This window comes from Panthera tigris, chromosome C2, assembly GCF_018350195.1.
Source record: "Panthera tigris isolate Pti1 chromosome C2, P.tigris_Pti1_mat1.1, whole genome shotgun sequence".
Taxonomy (NCBI): Eukaryota; Metazoa; Chordata; class Mammalia; order Carnivora; family Felidae; genus Panthera; species Panthera tigris.
This window is the reverse complement of record NC_056668.1, coordinates 68,302,284-68,322,122: the sequence shown is the minus strand read 5'-3', so window position 1 is coordinate 68,322,122 and position 19,839 is coordinate 68,302,284. Positions and strand designations below refer to the sequence as shown.

The 19,839-nt window shown below is 51.4% G+C and overlaps 1 protein-coding gene and 1 long non-coding RNA gene across 2 annotated transcripts in view; one reads left to right on the top strand and one right to left on the bottom strand.

Annotated features, from left to right (window-relative positions):
• Positions 1–19,839, top strand: part of ADCY5 (adenylate cyclase 5) — a 146,313-nt gene that overhangs the window by 11,066 nt on the left and 115,408 nt on the right. The window lies entirely within an intron of this gene.
• Positions 3,615–11,259, bottom strand: LOC122241869. The gene is made up of 5 exons (XR_006222020.1): positions 10,949–11,259; positions 9,404–9,488; positions 6,501–6,590; positions 5,514–5,772; positions 3,615–4,374 (listed from the first exon to the last, which is right to left on the bottom strand). It is a non-coding gene; the product is annotated as an uncharacterized LOC122241869 (long non-coding RNA).

Sequence of the window (19,839 nt, the reverse complement as noted above, 5' to 3'; positions counted from 1 at the left end):
TTATCTGATAATGTTTGTCACAAGTAGAATGGTTGCTGGAGTAGAGGAATGACGTGGAATATAAAAATTTTTTAAATATAGCTATAGAAATATACATGTAATTTATATATGATATACACCTCTATCTATCTCTATAACTATTTTTAAAATTTTTACTTCTTAAAAATGTATGGCTTTCTGTTTCCTAGACAGTGGGCTCAAACACTGGCCAAAAGACTCGCTTTTCCGTTTGATCAGCATTTGATAGATAACAAAGGACTTTACCATGTGTGATCTCCTTTGCTGCTCATGAGGGTTCCAAGGAGGTGATGGGTTAGGATGGGGCAGACGTGAGCTTTGGGGTCCAGAGGCCCAGGGGAAAACCCTGGTTATATGATCCTGGCTGAGCTGCTCTGCCTCTCCCAGTGTTTCCTTTCTGTTACCTGGGGGTAATAGATTCCTGATTGACGGGATCTGATGTTTGGTGGCCAAAACAAGGTAATGCACTCATAGTTACAGACCTGTGATTGTGTTGGAGAGGGGGAAGTAGGGGTTCAGAGAGGTTAAGTGACCTCATTCAGGTTACACAGCTAGTTAGTTAGCTTAGGAGTTGCGATATAACTTCGGATCTCTGACTCCAAATCCAGTGCTCTTTTCTCAATTGGACCCGGCCCTGCATCTACTTGGTGGTGCGTGCAGAAGCTAGAGAAGGCACAGCTGTTCTCACGCGGTTGTCTTGGTTTGATTTTGGAATGCGTGGTGTTTTCTTTGTGATGGCTTGTCCTTCCTTCATGGTGTCTGGCTCAGATGGGCATTCAGTGAGTTGTCATTTCCTGAGCCTGCAATGCTGTGAAGGAAGGCGGCCCTGAAGTGTTCAGGGGGTGGCTGGGATCAGATGTTTACCAATGAAAAGCTCCTGAGTGGTTATGGATGTGTGAGTAGCACAGTCGGGGGTGAGGCTGCCTTGTATCCACTATTCTGGTGGTGTCAGTGGAACAGTGGAGAGGAGGGAGGAGGCGCTGGGGACACATCAGGGTCACTTCTTGGTACATACACCCTGGAGGTCAGACCCAGGGTCTTTCTGGAGAGGAGCATCTAATAGATGTGCAGGTTAGCGCTTACTAGCGTGTATCTTCAAAGCCCAGCTCCTCACAACCATCAACACCTTCCAAAGTACCCCAGACGTCCTGCTTCACATTCGCTTCTCTCCCTGTCCCTCCTGTCAAGAAGACTAAAGAAAAATGTTAACTCCTTCCTAAGTGCCACTTTTTGCTAAGTGGACTTTCAAGATTTTATTTTATTTTATTTATTTTAAATCTTTATTTATTGAGAGAGAGAGAGAGAGGAAGGGGCAGAGAGAGAGGGAGAGAGAATCCCAAGCAGACTCTGTGCTGTCAGTGCAGAGGCTGACTCGGGGTTCGATCCCACGAACCATGAGATCACGACCCGGCTCAAAATCAAGAGTCAGACACTTAACTGACTGAGCCACCCACGCACCCATTTATTTATTTATTTTAAAGTAGGCTTCACGCCCAGCACAGAGCCCATCACGGGGCTTGAACTTATGATCCTGGGATCATGACCTGAGCTGAGATCAAGAGCCAGGTGGCTTAACTGACTGAGCCACCCGGGCACCCCAGGATTTTCAAGATTTTATTTTTACATCTTCTTTTGAGGGATGGGAAAGGTACTTATTTGCTTAGCCAAGTCCCCAGCCTTCCTCTGGCTAAGTCCCTTTTCCTGTAAACATTTCACTCACCCTGCTGCACGGGAGGGACCCGTCTGCCCTGGACTGGCTCTCAGTCGGTACCACCGGCAGGCAGTACCTTGGCCTTGACATCTCAGCTGAGGAGGCTGCCAAAGGAGCGGTGCCAGAGCTGAACCCCAGTGAGCAGAGCAGGCTTGTGCCCCTCCAGGGGCCCTGCCTTTGCAACACTGGACCCTGTGAATCTAAATTAGAAGCATCCTCTTCTTTTTCTCTGTAACACTTATGCTGGTTTGCAATGTGTCTGGGCGTGTTCACCTATCTTTCTACTTGACAGTCAGCTCTCTGAAGGCAGGGGTCTGTTTTAATACCTGAATACTTACTGACTGCTATTGACTTTCCGATTCCTACTTGCCCAGCATCGTGGGAAGAAGGCAGACAGTTCCCATTCTCAGGTCCCACAGGGATTTCTGACTTGGCCAAGAGGGGTCCCTCATGGTGCTCTCTCCCTGGACCGGGACGGGCTTGTCCTCTACTGGCAGGGGACCATGTGCCTGCGGTCGTGGCCTTAGGAAACACTGCTTTTCATCTGTACCCTCTTCCCTCTCTTGGATTTCCCACTGGTCTCTCTGGTGATGTCAGGTGGGGCCCCTGCACCCATTTGCCCCCTGACCCCATCCTTGATCCGTGTCTTCTTCTTATCTTTCCTCTGGTATCTTTTCCGGCTTCCCGAGCCTTCCTCACTCTTCCTTTCCAGCTGTAACGTGTGGGGAAGACCCCAGAGACTCACCAGGAAGCAAGTATAACTGTAAGGGTAATAAATATGGGCATGGATAACTACACAAATTCCAAAAATTATTCTTCATTCCTTTGAGAGCAGTCCCATGAAATAGCAGTTCCCGTAACACGTTGTAAACTTCTTATAGCTGGTTGCCGTGCATTACAGTGCGTGTGTCAGCTTCGTGTTTCACCTCAAACTCCCAGGGCTAAGACTTCATCTCTCTGGGTGGGTTAACCTCAAGTAACCCAACAGAGCTTAATATGTGGGAAGTGAAGACACATCTAGGACTTTTTACATAACTCTGGTATCCAGGCTTATCTGGGGGAAGGGAGGGTGGGCGGGGGGGGGGGGGGGGTGGGTGGGGTCGGTGCAGGGCATCTGCATCTTGTAATCCTCCTGGTGCGTCTGACATGCACCAGGGCTCAGAACTACTGCCCTGAGTCTCCCTCCATCAGCACAGGGATCATGGGGATGACACTGAGTCTGATTTATGGCTATATTGAAAGGCGAGTTGTTTATATCGAAAGGGTTTATTGTGGTGATTCAGTAAAGAGTGATGGCCACTAAAAATTATTGCAGGCGTGTAATGGGAAGAGAACTTGGTTGGTGGTTGGTATATAAAATCTTGTCAGGCAAGGCTGTGGCTCAGTATATTTATGTTGCTCTTATCACCAGCAATTAGCCCCAAACACGGCTCGATAAATGGCTTAGCACAGTGCTAGAATAACTGCAAGAATATTTTAGATGATGATTACTACTCCATGTGCTCGACTGAGCCATCTTAGCAGGGCAGTGAATCTCACTCAACATTCTGCGGACCTGCTTGCTACAAACAAGTGCCTTTTGATGGGTATTAACTCTTTTCTCTCTTTGTACCTGGTAATTCCCTTCTGAATGGGTGGAAATTGTGCCAACGTGCGGCCTTAACACCCTCAGCAGTGTTTATCATTTTTGAGTCCCTCCAACTAGAATGTAAATGAGAACAGTGTCTGTAGTAGGTGCTCAATAAATATTTGTTAGGTGGGTGAATGAATGAATTTGCTCCAAGTTACACAGCAGGTAAATAGCAATGTTAGTCCAGCTCTGTTAACTACTGTTACTTTTTCTTTGACTCTTAAGTTCGTGAAAAGCAAGGAATGATATCGCTAGTGACTCCCTGTATGCATTTATTGTTATCAGTCCGTGTGGCAAGGACACCTTGAAGTTACTTGTTTTCGAGCACCTTTAGATTGGGGTGAGAAGCACAAGGATTCTGTGGCAGCCCTCGTGCCCTGGGGGCACCTAGAGAAAGACATGAAATTGGGGTCCATGGGAGGACTGAGAAGATTGCAAAGTGCCAGATGTGTGGGGTGGAGGCCTGGGAAGTATCCCAATCCAGGACAGAGAGATGTCCTTGGGTTAAACTGTATGCGAATGGCCACATGTGGATTACGATGTGGTCTTTTTTGGAAAGGGGTTATCTGGGGAGAGTTAATTTTGGATTTTGCTTTACATTTATTTTTAAAGTGGAATATTTCTCCGGCATTGGTGACAATGGCCTAGAAAAGCCAGTTAGTCACCATATGAGATCTTCCCCATGTGGGGTGCTGTTGCCCCTGCCTATTTCCCACCTGCCTTCTGCAGGATGGGTTTAAACCCTCTCCCTCTGAGGCCTCTGGGGAGATTTCACTGGCAAACAGTTCTCTATGGGGAACTCCTGCTGGGTCTGAAATGGTGACATTCTCTGCTTTGATCCTGGGGTGGAGGAGGCTGGTGACAGCTTATGGGGGTGGCTGCTCTTGGCTTCTCCTTGGGAGAAGCAATGGCATCCAGGTGAGGCTGTGTCTACCTCTATAGGACAGGTTCCAGCCTGCATTCTCCTGCAGTCTTTTTTTTTTTTTCTTTCATTACTTTTGCTCGGTATCTTCTCCTGGAAGTAAAAGGGAAATCACCTTAAATCCAGATTTAAAGAACAGACCTGGTTTCTCTTAAGGGAACAAAAAGATGTGGACTGCCCCACCCCACTTCCCCTAAGGTCCTCTTTAGGTTCCACTGTGGACAGGAAGAGAGTATGTGGCCCCTGTGCTATGACGGCCCCCTCCCCACACCAGGCTGGCCCTGGAATGATGGGGGTGGGGGGCGCTTACTCATTTACCACAGGCGATGGAGATCTGCCAACTCTGAGACTTCCACTGGGTCTTCACCCCCCACACCCTTGTCATTAGCCTAATAGGCACAGCTTGTGCCTGGAGGGAGCAGGACAGTGGCTGCGGGCAAGTGAGTTTGGGAGGACCCATAGGAGTTGGGTGCTGGTGTGGTTGTGGGGTAGGGTGGGTCATGCTCTTTCCAGTAGAGTGCAGAGGCTGGGAGCCTTGGGTTTCCCAGGAGCTGAGAAGCTACCAGGCTGGCCACACACAGGTAGAGCATGCCACCCTGCCGTCTCCCACTCGTTCCCCCCACCTTAGCCAGCCCCATCCCTCGGGTGGTCTTGGAGGAAGGTAGTTCTCTCTGCTGTTAAAGTAATTTGGTGACTCTGGGGACAAAGAAATGATACAGCCCTGGGTGGGGGGACTAAAAGTCACTCAGCAAATAGTGTACAGTTCTCAGACATTTCTTTCCTGCTTTACCCTCTGTCACGGGTCCCTGTCTGCCAGTCCTCCTGGTCAGTCTCCTTCCACCTCCTTGAACTCAGCATGTCCTAAGCCAAAATTCATCATCATCCATAACTTGGCTTTATTTTTGTCAGTGTCACCTCTCTCTTTGCCTGGGTTCTGGTGTTAGATGTTTGGGGGACCATTCAGCAAGTATCTCCCATGTGTTAGGCACTGGGAACCAGGATGAGTAAGCCGCAGACCCTGCCTCTGAGAGGAGACCTGTAAATAGCGTGTCTTGAGCACCAGGCTCTTTCTAAGCACTTGAGTTGTGTTAACTCACTTAATCCCCATAGCAGCACTACGACATAAGCGCTGACGTTGTTCCGCCCATTTTGCAGATGGGCACATTGAGATATAGGTTAGACCAGGCTGAACCGATGAACACGGCAACCTGGTCCCAAGTCTGGGCTCTTACTTGTCAAGTCCAGGCAGACGGTCAGGAACTCACACTCCCAAGGGCCCAGTAGGGCGACAGCAGTTTTAGCAGCAGAGACGGCGCATGCCAGCTTCTTCCTGGTGGGAATGGGGAATGCTTGCAGCAGAGGGGAGGCTGGCTATTAGGTGGGACTAGGTTGGGAAGAATATAGACTTCTGGGCCAAGTTTTTTTTTGTTTTTCTTGAGGCAGTGGGGATCGCTGGAAGGTTCACATGCAGGAGAGGAAGTGGATGTGGCCCTGTGTGTGTTAAGAAAGGTGGTGTTAATGTTGGTGTATGGAGGTGAAGGGAAGCGCCTCCAGGGAGAGGAAGAGTGGGAGATGAGTGGGGACCCTGCCGCCCTGTCCTGTCCGTGAGACTGAAGACAGGGGGTAGCTGAGGGTCAGGGCCTTCAGACAAGATGGGGAGGGTCACAGGGAGCATCTGGGCATTTACCTATTAGTTTCTTCTTGCCTTGGTTACCAGTGGTGCCAAACTGGTTCCCTCGTGCTCTCTACCCAGGACACCAGTTCTCTAGTCTCTGGGGAATGAGATATCACCTCCTTCCTGGGGAGACCTGGGATGGATCCCAGGGGCCCTCCTCTTTACCTTTTCTTGGGCTTTAAATATCCCATGTCAGTCTCTTCCCTTCAAATCCGTAGGGCCCAGCCTTTATCCGGATGTTAGGTACCCAAACATTCAACCTCCTAGCCTCTCCTCCCTCTGGAAGCTCCCAGCCAGCCCTGTCAGGTGCCCAGAGACCTCATGCCCTAGAGAACTCTACTCTTCTCTGGGGCCCGGTATCCTGGCCACCCTGACCCCCAGCAGAGCTCCTGGTGCTTTGCAGGCCCTGTATGCCACCTTCCACCTACTGTTCTTTCTCAGAGGCCACCTGACAGAGTGCAGAGTGAACCTGCTTGTTCATTGCCTGCCTCCCCCTGCCCGCTGAGAGTGTCCACTTCCCGAGGCGGGGCCTCGTCATACTTACGACTGTGTGTCCTATGCCTCCACTGTTCAAATCCCAACTCTGCCATGCCCCAGCTGTGTCTCCTTAGCAGGTTTCTCGCTCTTTCTGAGCCTGTTTTGCAGAAGATGGAATATAGTAAGAATGGTTACCCCTGAGGGTTGTGTTGAACACTGTATGTGACGATATATACAAAGCACTTTGCACAGGGACTGCCAAGGAAAATGCCCTGAACGAATGATCTGTGGTCTGTCCTGGCTGCGTATCGTTTGCACTTGTAAATTCCCACACATTACAGGAGAGCCCAGTGTTTCTGTCAGATGCCTGTGTGTTTGGATGGTAGTAAACAGGGTAGAAGAAAAGGAAGGCTAAGTGGAGGGAGGGCTAGGCCCTGGGTCCTGGGTTTTTATCGCACCCTTGCCCCATCCTTATTCTGTCTGGTGGCCACCAAATGCCTAGTGCAGACCCACTAGGAGCAAGGCAGCCTCCAGAACTGACTGGGACCAGCCTGGGAGCTGGCACAGGACTTCCTGGGTGAGTGTGAACTGGGGCGTGGGCTGAGCCAGGTCCCCCTGCCTGAATTCAGAGGTGACTGTAGCTGAGGGAGGCTGCAAGGAGGTCAGGACTGTGACTCGCATCCCTCTGAGGACTGTTCTAGAGAGGCCGGTAAATAAACTGAGAGTGGTTTTTAAAGAGTAGAAGCCACTGGGGAAGAGAGGGACACACATCTGCTTCTCCCAGATGTGCTTCTTTCTGTAACTTCATTAAGACATGTACTCATGCAGCAAAGGACAACAAAACCGCCCACGGGCCAGCAGAGGCCTCAGCGTGGAGAGTGCTCTGGGTTGGTGAGGACTGTTGGGGAGAAGGCCTGAGAGAAGCCAAATGAGACACTCAAGGGATCTGGCCTGAGGGCGAGTGACAGCCAGGACATTGAATCACATCCCTTGCCCCTAAGTGAGTGTCCAGGTGGGGTAGGGCCCATGCCTGGGCAAGAGATTGGTGATGAAGTCCAGAACATTCCCCCAGCTGGTTAGACCTTTCAGGGGGGAAGGGGGGGGGGGCGGAACGCAGGGCTGGCCAGCTGGGTGGACTGTTGGAGGACTGCTGGGAAGTGGCCTGCCGGCTTCCTGCCTGTTCATAGACTCGTGTGCCCCAGACTGGGCCCCTTCCCTCCAGTCCTGCTACCCTAACACTGTGCAAGGGGCCCCCTGTGCCTGGGCTGCACTCAGAATGCCTGGGGAGGGGCTGTGCCAGCACCAGAAACCACAACAGACCCTGACCCTGGCTAATGGAGGCGGTCTTGAAATGGACCTTTTTTCTTTTTGGCTAAATTAACATTTGGCATTTCAGGGTGCTGGCCCTGTGCCCGGCTGCTCTGGCCTTCTGCCTGTCAGCTCCTTTGAGGCTATTTTTGCCATTCACTTATTTATTAACTATTATTGCTCCCCAGGACAGATGGGCACACACACACTGACATGCATGTGCGTGCACGTACACATGCCCTGCAACCCAGAGTCCACTGGAAAAGCTAACCTGCACCCACCAGGTGGAACATGGTGTGCAGAAGGGGGAAAGGATCAAAAGGATGGTCGCTGGGTTGGGGTAGAGGAAGGGCTGATGGGAGGCAGGGGCCTCCCTAAGCTCATCATTCCCCAGAAATGCCTTCCACCCCCCAAAGCATCTCTGTTCCTATTCTCTCGCCTTCAGGGGTGTTCAGTCCTAGGAAGTGCTCATGTGGGAGAAGATTGTGGGTCTTGCCTGAACCATCTTTCCAGAGAGATAAGCAGGGGGCCTGGGAGGACTAAGGGCCCCCTTGCTAGGACTTCTCTGTCCAGCTCCACCAAGCCCCCAACTTCCAGAGGAGGGAAACTTGGCACCTGCCTTCAGAGAGCTTGCAGCCTGGTGGGGACGATGCTGGGCTGTGCTGGTGAGATGAACAGTCCTCAGGCCCACCACCTGATAACAAAGTGCATCAGAAGGAACAGGCTGGAATTGAGGGGCGGTGTGCACACAGGTGTCTACCGTTTGATCCCTCTGACAGCAGGTTGCTAGCAGCAGAACAGAGCCCCAAGCCACACAGACCTGTGAGCCTGTCCTTGGTGCAGGGCACTGCCTGTGGTACAAGGGCACCTAGAGCACCATGCAATAATCCCCACCCTTGCTTCCAGTCTCTTTGTTTCGGGACCAGCCTATCTGCTCTGAGCCTGGGGCCCCAGCCATGTTTCCCTCCATGGCTCCGGTGGAGCCAGGGGGAGAACAGAATGAACAGCAGGGACCTTCTGCCTGAGTCTGTCTGGGCCTTGTCCTGGGCCTTGGCTTACACCTGTGAGAAATGGGAATGACACTCCTGCCACAGCAGGGAGTGAGGACATCAGGGCCCGTAAGTGATGGTGACCAGTCCCGAGTCCTGGGCTAGCTCCCTGTTTTCTCCCACCCAGCTGGCCAGCCCCACCCTTCCCTTCGTAGGGCATGTGGCATCTAATTTCCTCATTCCCCAGGGCCCTTCTCTGCCTCAAGAAGACACTGCCTTCCTGAGACTGGATACTTACTGCAGAGGGACTGCCAGCTGGGGGCTTTTCTGCCTTGGGACCCAGTACCAGCCCTTCTCAGGTTGGCATCAGGGAACTCCCTAAGAGCAGGGGGCTTGCCCCTTCCATCAGACTGGGAGCTGAGGGCACGGGCTGCATCTCCCCCATCAAGACTAGGAGCTCCTGAGGACAATGACCATGCATCTCCTATCAGACTAGAAGCTCCCTGAGGTCAGGGGCTGAGTCTGTCCCTGCCAGATTGGGAACTCCCTGAGGACAGGAGATGTTAGCATCCCCATCAGACTGGGAACTCCCTGAGGATGGAATCAGACTTCTTCTTCCCCACTTCAGGACCCAGTGGGGTTGTGGGACACAAAGGTACCCAGTCCTTGGTACCTGGAAAATCTGGGAAGAGGATGGAATGCTGGAGGCTCCACAGCTGTAGCCAGGGATGCTGGAGGAGGAGAAATTTCTCACCTTTCTGTAGGAAGTCAGAGCCAAGAATTACATCCCCTTAGAGAAGCTTCCCTCTGCTTTCCTTTCTTCTTGGTGGTAGGGTAGGGATGGGTTTTACAGGCAGGGTAGGGGGTGGCCAGGATTTCACAAGTATGATAGCAATTGAGCACTAAGTGTTTGTGCTAAGCTCAGGGCGTGAGTGAGGGAGGTGGGTGCAGGTGTGGGATGGGTGGGCAGTCAGGGAGGGGGCTGGCCTGGTGCCTCTGGTGGGCAAGACGAAGTGCCCTCTTGAGCTGCTGCTTCACATGATTTACTCCTGAGCCCAAGGCTGGGACAGCCCTAGTAACTGTCCTGTCCCCTCTGTGTCCTCGAACTCAACCCTGGTGCTTCTCCCCGGGAGGGACATTTGGGAGGTCTCTCTGCTCTGTGCATCCAGATTATACCAGGCTCCTGTCATATTGTGATCTATGTGTGTCTGTATCTTTCTCCCCTACTTGAGAAGGGACTGTCTCGTTAATTTATTTGCTTGTCTCTCTCCTGGAATAGCCACAGCCCTTGGACTCTTCTGGAGTACGATGGCTTCTAAGGGCTCTCAGTAGCATGAGGGGGCGCTCATTGAGAAGGGGTTCAAGCTTGCTGCCGGAGGGTCTGGCAGGGAAACCATTGTCATATGGTCTGGTTGTCCTGGTAGGGGCTACAGGAGAGGGGGATTTGCAGCTCCCCCAATCATGAGCTGAGCTCACTGCCCTTGACCTGTAGTTACGAATCTGTTGCTGTGTGGCTTAATGGCAGGTGCTTGGGCTTTACAGACAGGCAGCTCTGGATTTGAAACCCACCTCTGCCACCTACCTGTATACAAGTTACTTTGGAAGAGTGACCACAATGCCTGACCCTCAGGGTCCGCATCTGATCACATGGGGCTGTTGCTATCTACTCCACAGCCGTGGCTCAGGATTTGTGCACTAATCTGTGTAAAGCACTCTGACCTTCCCTGCTGGTCATGGAAATGCCACGGATAGGCCGAGAGGAGGAGTTCAGTCAATTAAATGTTTTTTCCTGGTCTTGTGTGTTTTAACTTCCGGCTGCTTTAGCTACTCATCTGAATCTTGTCTCAGCTTTGGTGCCACTTTGCTGAGAGAAGGGGAGAAAGTGTGGCCATAATAGGAGCTGAGCACAACCCTTTGAGGGCCCCTTTCTACCCAGGAGGAAGCTGGCAGTCCCCGTGCCTGCACACAGTTCTGCCTCCCAGGCAAGACTGCATTATTATGAGCTAATGTCTGTGCTGTCTCTGGAGTGGCCAGGGAAGAAACATCGAGTAATATGATTACTACAACAGTAATAATAACAGCAACAACACCAACAAGCACACATAATTATGGAGAAGGCCAAGATTTGAGGGCCTGGCTCCAGGCCAGAGCTGTGGTTAGTGCACGAGGGGTGGCCATGGGGCTTGAAGGCAACGGCTTTCAGGTTTTTCATACTCACATCTCCCTCGCACAGTCTTCCCCCATTAAATACAAAGCCTCTGGACAAATCGATAAGTCTCTTCCATGATAGCATAGCAGTTGGGTTTGGTGTGGTATGATCTTGTGCTCATCCCAGAGTAGGTAAGGAGGTCCCACAAAGGGACACAGCAGGCTCCATCTGTCCTGTGCACCCCCTGCCCACTGCTCTCCACTTGCCCACTCAGAACGCCCCCTACCAAGACATCGCCCACTGTAGACTTGTGCCCACTCTTGGGTGGCAGTTTGAGTCTGAGAGCAGGGGGCAGTTGCCCAGTGGGAACTCTTTCCATAGTTCAGGCCAATGGCCAGTGTGGACCACACCCAGGCCCTGGATTTAGGAGTCGGTGTCACAGTGACATGCTCACATCACAGGATATGATTATTGTAGTGCAGTAGCTAAGGACTGCCTAGGTTGTAATTCTGGCTTTGTCATGCATCAGCTGTAAGATCTTGGATAAGTTCCTTAACCTCTCAGAGCCTCAGCCTTCTCATCAGAAAGTAGAAATAATAAAAGTAACTTCATAGTGGTGTTATCCATGCTAATGATAGTATGTGGCACATGGTAAGCCCATGAGGGTCAGTTCTTTTATAGTTATTATTATTTTGGGAGGGACAATAAAATACCTTCAACAGCTCCCACCTGTGGGTTCTGTTATATGTTGAGTTGTATTTTCCAAAAAGATGTTGAGGTTCTAACTCAGTACCTATGACCTTATTTGAAAATAAGGTCAAGTTAGATGAAGCCATTAGGGAGGACCCTAATCCAATGACTGGTTTCCTTATAAAAAAAAAGGGGGGGGGGAATTTGGACCAAGAGATAGACATTCATTGGAGGAAGATGGCCTGAAGACACAGAAAATTTCATCTACAAGCCCAGGAATGCCCACGGTTACCTGAAGCTAGGAGGGAGGCCTGGAAGAGATTCTCCCTCATAGTCCAGAGGAACCCTGGGCTGACACCTTGATTTTGGACTTCTGGTCTCAGGACTATGAGACAATAATTTCTGTTGTTGAGCCCTCAGTTTGTGGTGCTTTGTTAGAGCAGAGCCCCAGGAAACGAATGCAGGGTCTGAGGAGGGTATGGCCCACTGACCCCCACTGCCACCCTGAGCTACCTGCTACCCTCAGGGGAGAAGAATGGGGTTGGCACTGAGAAGACAGGTTTGGCTGGCCTCTGGTACCTGGAATCTGTATCAGATGGCCCAGGCTCTTGGCCTGCAGGTGAACAGAGTTGGAAACATTTATAGGGCCTGAGACACAAATAGCCCACCCCTCACTTCCCACCCTGTCTTCCTGCCTCTCTCCTCTGCTTCTTAGAGCACTCCCCACCTCACCCCTGCTCCAGGCAGGAGAAAATGGAGAAGGGAGGTCATAAATCCCCAGAGAGGGCAAGCCAAGGTAAGATTTGGGCCTGAACATCTCTGCCCCTCTCCCCGCCTGTCTCCTGGGGACTTAAATCTGTTCTCTAGGCGGGAAATGGCTTGCCTGTCTGGGATGTATCTGTATGTCTGTGCGTGTGTGTGAGTGTGTGTATAAAGAATGTCCCTCATTAAGCTGCTGTGGGCCTCGTGACCATGACTCATAAACGTACAATCAAGCTGCACTGGACAGAGGAGACCTGTCCCCGGAGTGGGTGATGCCGGCTTCCGATGCAGCAGCCAGCGCCAAGGCCCTCCACGGCCCACCTTGGCAGCCCGCCCCTGTCTTCTCCCTTCAGAGAACGGGTTGTTCAGTGTCACTTGAGGGAACAGATAGGTCTTAAGTGCCTCTGTCTGCAGGATGTGGGGATCCAGCGATGAGGAAGGTGCTGGCCTCACCACTGGGAGCTTGTCATTTGTGCAGGATGGAGGGGTGGGTAGTGTCTAAGGCAAGCACACAAATCTAGGGAGAATAAAATAAAGGAGCATGGAGAAGTGCAGGTTGAGAGTCAGGAGTGGGGAGAGGGCCTGGGGAGGAGGAAAAGTTGGGGATGTCAGGGCGGGGTGAGCCCATGGGGCCTTCATGAAGGAGGCTCTGAAGCCCTGACATTGCTGCAGGGGGAAATGCAGAAGCAAAGTCCTGGAAGCGGGAGTGTGCAGGGTGTGTCTGGGCACACGGAGTCTTCCTGGTGATCCAAGTGCAGAGTCCTCCCTGGGGCAGGTGGGAGAGAAGGCAGAAAATAACCCATTACGGCCTCAGATGCTGGCGGTGGAGGTCTGTGTAATATCGCTGTAAGAGGAGATCTTTTGAGGCCAAGAGTGCATGGTTCAGGCTGTACTTTAGAGGGGAGTTGGACAGGGAGAGTTTGTGGTTTGGGGAGAATGCAGCCCTGGAAAGAGGCTGAAGCAGGTCTGGGAGGCGAGTGGGGAGCACAGTGGAAGTGGGAAGAAAGGGTGAAAGGAGACACATTTCTCTGGGCAATTGAAGATTTGGCAAGCGAGGAAGAGGAGGCATGGAAGATGAGCCAGGGTAAAGGAACAGTGCTGCCATTCAAAGGGAGGTGGGTGGGCTGTGGCTGTGGCATGTGGAGGGAGGGGGCCGGTGTGCTTGGGGTCAGAACTGGAGCCTCTGATGTGATGAGAGGAATCATCATGGGGCTAGGGAGATGCAGAGCCCTCTCTGGGGAACCTGGGATGGTGGTGACGTGGGATCCTTGGGTGAACATGTGCCATTTGCTGTCTCAGGATGAGCGGCCAGGGTGGGTCTCAGCTCCTGGGGCCCCGGGTGCTTTGTAGCTCAGACCTGCCAAGGGGTGTGGTGGCCAGGGCTCCCAAGGGAGCTGAGCCTGCTCTGATTCCTTCAGTGGCTGTGTCCTTGCCCACAAAAGAGTTGGTAGCCATGGCTGGGTCCAGGGTCTTCCTGTGCTGGAGAGCCACTCTGAGTCTTTATCCAGCACATTTCTGGCCTCTCAAGCTGTCTTACCTGGCAAGACTTCATTTAGATCATTTTCTGTGCTTCACTATGTAGGTTTCTGAAATGTCAGAGGTTGCAAGAACATTAGCTGCCGTATCCAATTCTTATTTTTAGTGGCATGAATGGATGCCCAGGCAGGCAAGGTGACCACCCAAAGTCACGGGGCTAGTCAGGGCTGGTTTAGCCCTTTCTTAAGGGATTGGGATTTAGACCTGTCTTCTGAATGGAGATACTGTCCTCTTTCCTATGTGTGGGTTTCCGGCCTCTTCAAAGTCAGGAGCTACATGTCCATCCCTGCCACTCAGCCAGGTGGACATTAATAAAAATTTGTCACCTGAATAAAAAGAAGTACAGTGTCTAGCACATGCAAATATTTATTCAGTTGGGGAGTGGCAGGTGCAAGGGCTTAAGGAAGTGTCCTCTCTGGGGGGCTGGCTGTCAAGGGCCTGTGAGAGAGGAGGGTTCACCGGCTTTGGCCATGGGGCGATTGTTTCCATCACTGCCTTGTTGAGGAGCCCAGGAAGGGGGCGGAGGAGGAGAGGGTGGGGGCCTCTCACTGGTAACGATTCCTTTTCTTCCCTGGACAGGCTAACTCTGTGCGCTTTTCTTGCCTCCTGCAAGGAGGTCAAGGCATGTGTGGGGTGGGGAAGGGGGAGGAACCCTGTACCTTTGGGGATGCTAGGCAGTCAGAGGTGCTTGAGGCAGACATGTCTACTTACTGGGTCAGACAGAGCTGCAGTGCACTCTTGGCTCTCCTCTCTCTGAGGGGAAGGATTAGTCAGTTTGGGCTGCCGTAACAAAATACCACAGACTTGGTGGTTTAAACAACAGACATCTATTTTGTCACAGTTCTAGCGGCTGGAAGTCCAAGATCAAGGTGCCAGCAGATGCAATTTCTGGTGAGAACTGCCTTCCTGGCTAGCAGACGGCTGCCTTCTTGCTGGGTTTTCACATGGCCTTTCCTCTGCGCATGAGCTTTTGAGGGAGAGAGAGAGAGAGAGAGAGAAGACTCTGGTGGTGTCTCTTCCTCTACTTAGAATACCAGCCCTTACTGGATGAGGGCCCCACCCTATGACCTCCTCTAACTTTTTAATGTTTATTATTTATTTATTTATTTATTTGAGAGAGAGAGAGAGAGAGAGAGAGAGAGAGCACAAGTGGGAGGGGCAGAGAGAGAGAGAGAGAGAGCGAGCACAAGTGGGAGGGGCAGAGAGAGAGAGAGAGAGAGAGAGAGAGATTGAGAGAGAGAATCCCATGCAGGCTCTGCACTGTTAGCTCAGAGCCCAGTGCAGGGCTTTATCCCACGAACCGTGAGATCATGATCTGTGCCAAAATCAACAGCCAGATGCTTAACCGACTGAGCCACCCAGGCACCCCCCCCTTGTGACCTCCTTTAATCTCAGTTACCTCCCAAGATCCCATCTCCAAATATAGTCACACTGGGGTTAGGGCTTTATCCCAGCAATTTTGGAGGATATGTTCAGTCCATAACATAGAGGGTTTGTGAATGACAGCTGTAGGTTTGTATCTTCCCCAGTATCAGGGTGCCCTCTCTGTGGGTGCGAAAGTCTTGTCTTGTAGGAAATTTGCTCAAAATCTTGAAGTCTCTACAAATTTCTGTGAACAAATTGTCACATTCCATCATTTACCTCAGATGAGGGTCAGAGTCCGAGTGTCCCTTGTACCTTAGAGCTTCTTCCTCTCCCGTCAGGTCAGGGCCAGGGAAGGCCTTTGGGAGGTCTGTGAGGCTGTCCCTCTGTGGGGCAGCCTGGTGTCTTCCCCAACTCAATTGGACAAAATGTTCTAGTTCTGAAAGTTCCAGAGAAAGAGGGGCGCCTGGGTGGCTCAGTCAGTCGAGCGTCCGACTCTTGACTTTAGCTTGGGTCATGATCTCACGGTTTTTGAGTCTGAGCCTCATGCTGGGATCTGTGCTGAGCACGGAGCCTGCTTGGGATTCTCTCTCTCCCTCTCTCTCTACCCCTCCCCACTGGAGCAGGCATGTGCATGTGCACACTCTCTCTCACACACACACACTCTCTCTCTCTCTCTCTCAAAATAAATAAACTTTAAAAATAAATAAAAGTTCCAGAAAAGGAGATTCATGCCATTAGCTCCTTCTAGGGAAGAGTCTGGAAATGAGTCCTGAAGAATGAAATCTCAGAAAGAGAGCTGTTGGGGTGGGGGTGACCTGTCCATCAAGATAGCAGGTCCTGGAGGAGAATGCCACCCCCCGTGGGACGTCGTCATCTCTGCCAGCCCCTCCTGCACCATCTCTTCTTTCCTCCTGTCCCTCCATCTCCCTTTCCCGGTACCCTCCCTGCACGCCTCATCTAGTTTCTGCATTATACCTCCCTGCCCCTGGGTGGGTCCTTCATCTTAGATTTTTTTTAATATGCAACATTTCAAAGTAGAGGGAATAGTGAACTCCCATATACATACCCATCACTTATGCAGCAACTGTCATGGTTTTTACCACATTTATTTTATTTATCCTCCCCCCCCCTTTGCTAAAGTATATTAAAGCAAATTCCAGCCATCGTGTCAGTTTCTTTCTATATACTGAGTATGTGTTTTGGAAAAAAGAAGAGACCTGCACCTGAACCTGACCTCTGCCTCTGTGCCCTCCTGGGTCAGTCACTAATGCCCTCGATGCTGTTTCTTCACTGTGATTTCTTCCCAAGGGTATGGTGTTAAGGTAAAATAAAGGAGCACTTAAAAAGAAGATCGGTGTAGTAAGAAGGTGCACCAGGTTATACCCGGAGGCTTGGGTTTTGTAATTAAACTGCATTCTCCCTGGTTGGAGCTCCTCCCTAAAGCCACGAAGGCTCTGTGGGACATGCTGCCCCCTCTCCCTGGTTGCAGGAAAAGTAATCATTTTCTAAATGGTCCCCCAGACGCTGAAGAGTGGCTCATTAGTCCTCCCAGGGGCCGCTGTCACCCCCGGGAGGACAAATGGCCCAGCTTGGAAAGAATCTGGGTCATTTTATCTTGCACCATGAAGACCTCCCCAGGGTTCTGATGAGAAGTGCTCTGACCATGACCACGAGACTACAGGTGCACTGGCACCTGGCATGGAGGTGTGCTCGGCTGGGGTGGGGCCGGGTGGGGTGGTGGTGGTGAGGAGGCTGGCTCGGGCTCTGTCCAAGTCTGGTTCCACGCTGTCTCCCCGTCCCCAGCTGAGCCACGGGAAGTGTAATGATTCTATCTCATTCCTCTCTAACAAATGAATTTCTCGCTCTCTTGGCACACTAAGCCATGTTTACAGAAAATATCAGTCTAGAATAAACAGTTCCTGTCAGACCCCAGGGCCAGTGGGGACTGTGGAGGAACCCGTGGGTCTCCTCCCCGGTCACTAGAAGGGGCTTCAGTCCCTGCTGTGGCTCACCTCTGGGCTCTTCTCTCTGGGGGGTCCTAGAGGCTGATGTAGTAGTAGCTTTGGAGTTAGACAGCCTTGCACCCAAATCCTGTTTCCTGCCTTGACTGCCTGTGCGCCTGCAGGCAGGGTCACTTAGCTCCACAGAACCTCAGCTTCCTCATCTGTAAGTCCTCAGAAGGGTGGCTTTAAAGAGGAGTTGTCAGGCCAAGCACCTAGCTCAGAACCGGTACTCAGAAATGTTGCCTTTTCTCTCTCCTGACTTGGAGCTCCCGTGTCCCCCTGGCATCACTTCTGGACACAGGGAACATTGACAAAACAAATCATTGTTGGTACAGTTTCTGAGGAGCATTTCCCATATTATTTCATTGGGGTGTCAATGATGTATTTATTGTCATCCTCATTTTACAGATTAGAAAAGTGAGGCTCAGAGAAGTTAAGAAGATTTTACGCAGTTGCACAGTAAGTGTGGAGGTGGGGCTGGGGTGAGGCACCAGCTAGTGGGTGAGATCTGTGCGCAGTGGAGAGGGCTGGGGATAGATGAGATATGGTACAAGCCTTTGAAGGTTCAGTGTCCCCACAAAGTCATTCTTCACTCACCCATCTGGTTAGGTCCCCCAGTAGTTTAAATTTTTTTTTAATGTTTATTTATTTTTGAGAGAGAGAGAGAGAGAGAGAGAGAGAGAGAGAGCCTGAGCAGGGGAGGAGCAGAGAGAGAGGGAGACACAGAATCCGAAACAGGCTCCAGGCTCTGAGCTGTCAGCAAGAGCCAATGCGGGGCTCGAACTCACAAACTGTGAGATCATGACCTAAGCCGAAGTCAGAGGCTTAACTGACTGAGCCGCCCAGGTGCCCCTGTCCCCCAGTAGTTCATATGCCTTTAGCTCACAACATACTACCTAGACCACCTTTTCAATCCCTCTCTCCTTTCCCCCCTGAGTTTCATTTTATTTGAATTGGAGCTGGCAGGCACCTTTGAGGTCACTCCCTTAGCTCTGAGAATGAGGCTAAGTGCACAGAGGTGAAGTGACCTGCCCAGGGGCACCCAGTCCACAGTGAGACTGGAACGTGACTCCCAGGCATTGCTCTGTCCACGGCACAACCTGCCCCGTACTTGGTCCCCCGCAATCTTTGCTGCTGTATACTCCTTCAAGGCAGACACCGGGGCTTTCGTGTCTTGGACTCAGTGCCATCAGGTTCGACAAATGCTTGTTGAACAAATCAAAGGGAAAGTGAACCACTGCCTCTCTTTGTCTTTTCTGAAGATAGAACATGAAATGCCTCAAGTTGCAGCCAGAGGGATTTAGGTTAGACTGACAGTAAGGTCAGGCAGATCAGCTTCCTGCGGTGGCCCTGCCGCCCCGAGTCTCTGGAGGCTGTGTAATCACTTGTCCTCTCTGGTGAAAGCCACACTGGTTTAGGATGTGGGTGGGGTGTAGTGGATACACTGCAGGTCTGGACCCACTTCAGGCCTCAGGTTTCTCAGGGGAGGCCCTCCCCAAGTGCATTTTTCTATGGTTCGACTCCAGAAATTCTGTCTGGGAGGGAACATCTCCCTCCCTCCTCAGGCTGAGATCAGAGGCCTCCCAGAAATGGACATCCTTCCTTGGGCCCCAGCCCACCCATGGGCCTGAGCTCAGAGCTCAGAGATCTCGTCAGGGACGGGAAGTGCTCCTGCCTGCCTGAGATTAGGGTTCGGGGAAGTGTTTTGTGTTTTAGGCAAACTCAGTGCTTACCTTCAGAAAGGTCACTACTTAAGAAAACACTACTTAAGCAAACAGCCTGGCAGGGTCTGTAGCTCCTCTCCTGCAAACCAGCAGCATTTCCAAGATGAAAATGGGAAAACAGAGCAGGAGAGAAAGGCTCTTCGTCTCCTGGATGAGCCTGTGTTGTGTAGCCTGTGACTGCTTCTACTGCTGACGATGTCTCCAGGGCCTCTGTTACTTCTTACAAATCTCAATTTAGCCAGGAAACAAAGTCCAAGCCTGGGCTGTGAGGCCTGCCCTGTGGGGCCATGCTGGGTGTCTATAACCCTGTGAGAGAAGGCCCCGGCCATCGTGACAGGCGTGTTCACGGACAGGGCTATTTAGGGCACTCATCAAACGAGCAATAACCAGGACTGCCCTTTTTGTTTTGTTTTGTTTTGTTTTGTTTTGTTTTGTTTTGTTTTGTTTTGTTTTTAGCCTGAGGAAGGGTCCAGATGTTGCTACTTCTCCAGATGTTTTTTTGTGGTAAAGCCGAAGAGCAGAGATAGGAAATGAGGGGTGTGGAGGAGGTGGTTTTCAGAGCCTTCCACATAACAGATAACCAACTGATAATCTGTCCTCCATGGGGGCCCAGAATTCCTTCTGTGCTGGACCTCCCCACTGAGCCCACCAACCTTCAAGCACATCCCTCTCGGGATTTTGTTTTTACCTTCTCTTAGACTTTCCGCCACCAGCACTGGAATTGCTGTCCTAATACCCTTAACGTGTCACCCGAAGAATGAGGCCTGGCCCCTTTGGGAATCGCAGTTTGAGGAGTGCCTGGACTTTTGGAGGACGTTGTGGTTGCATTATCTGACACTTACTCAGAGCTAGAGGGAGACACATGGGGACAGTCCTATTG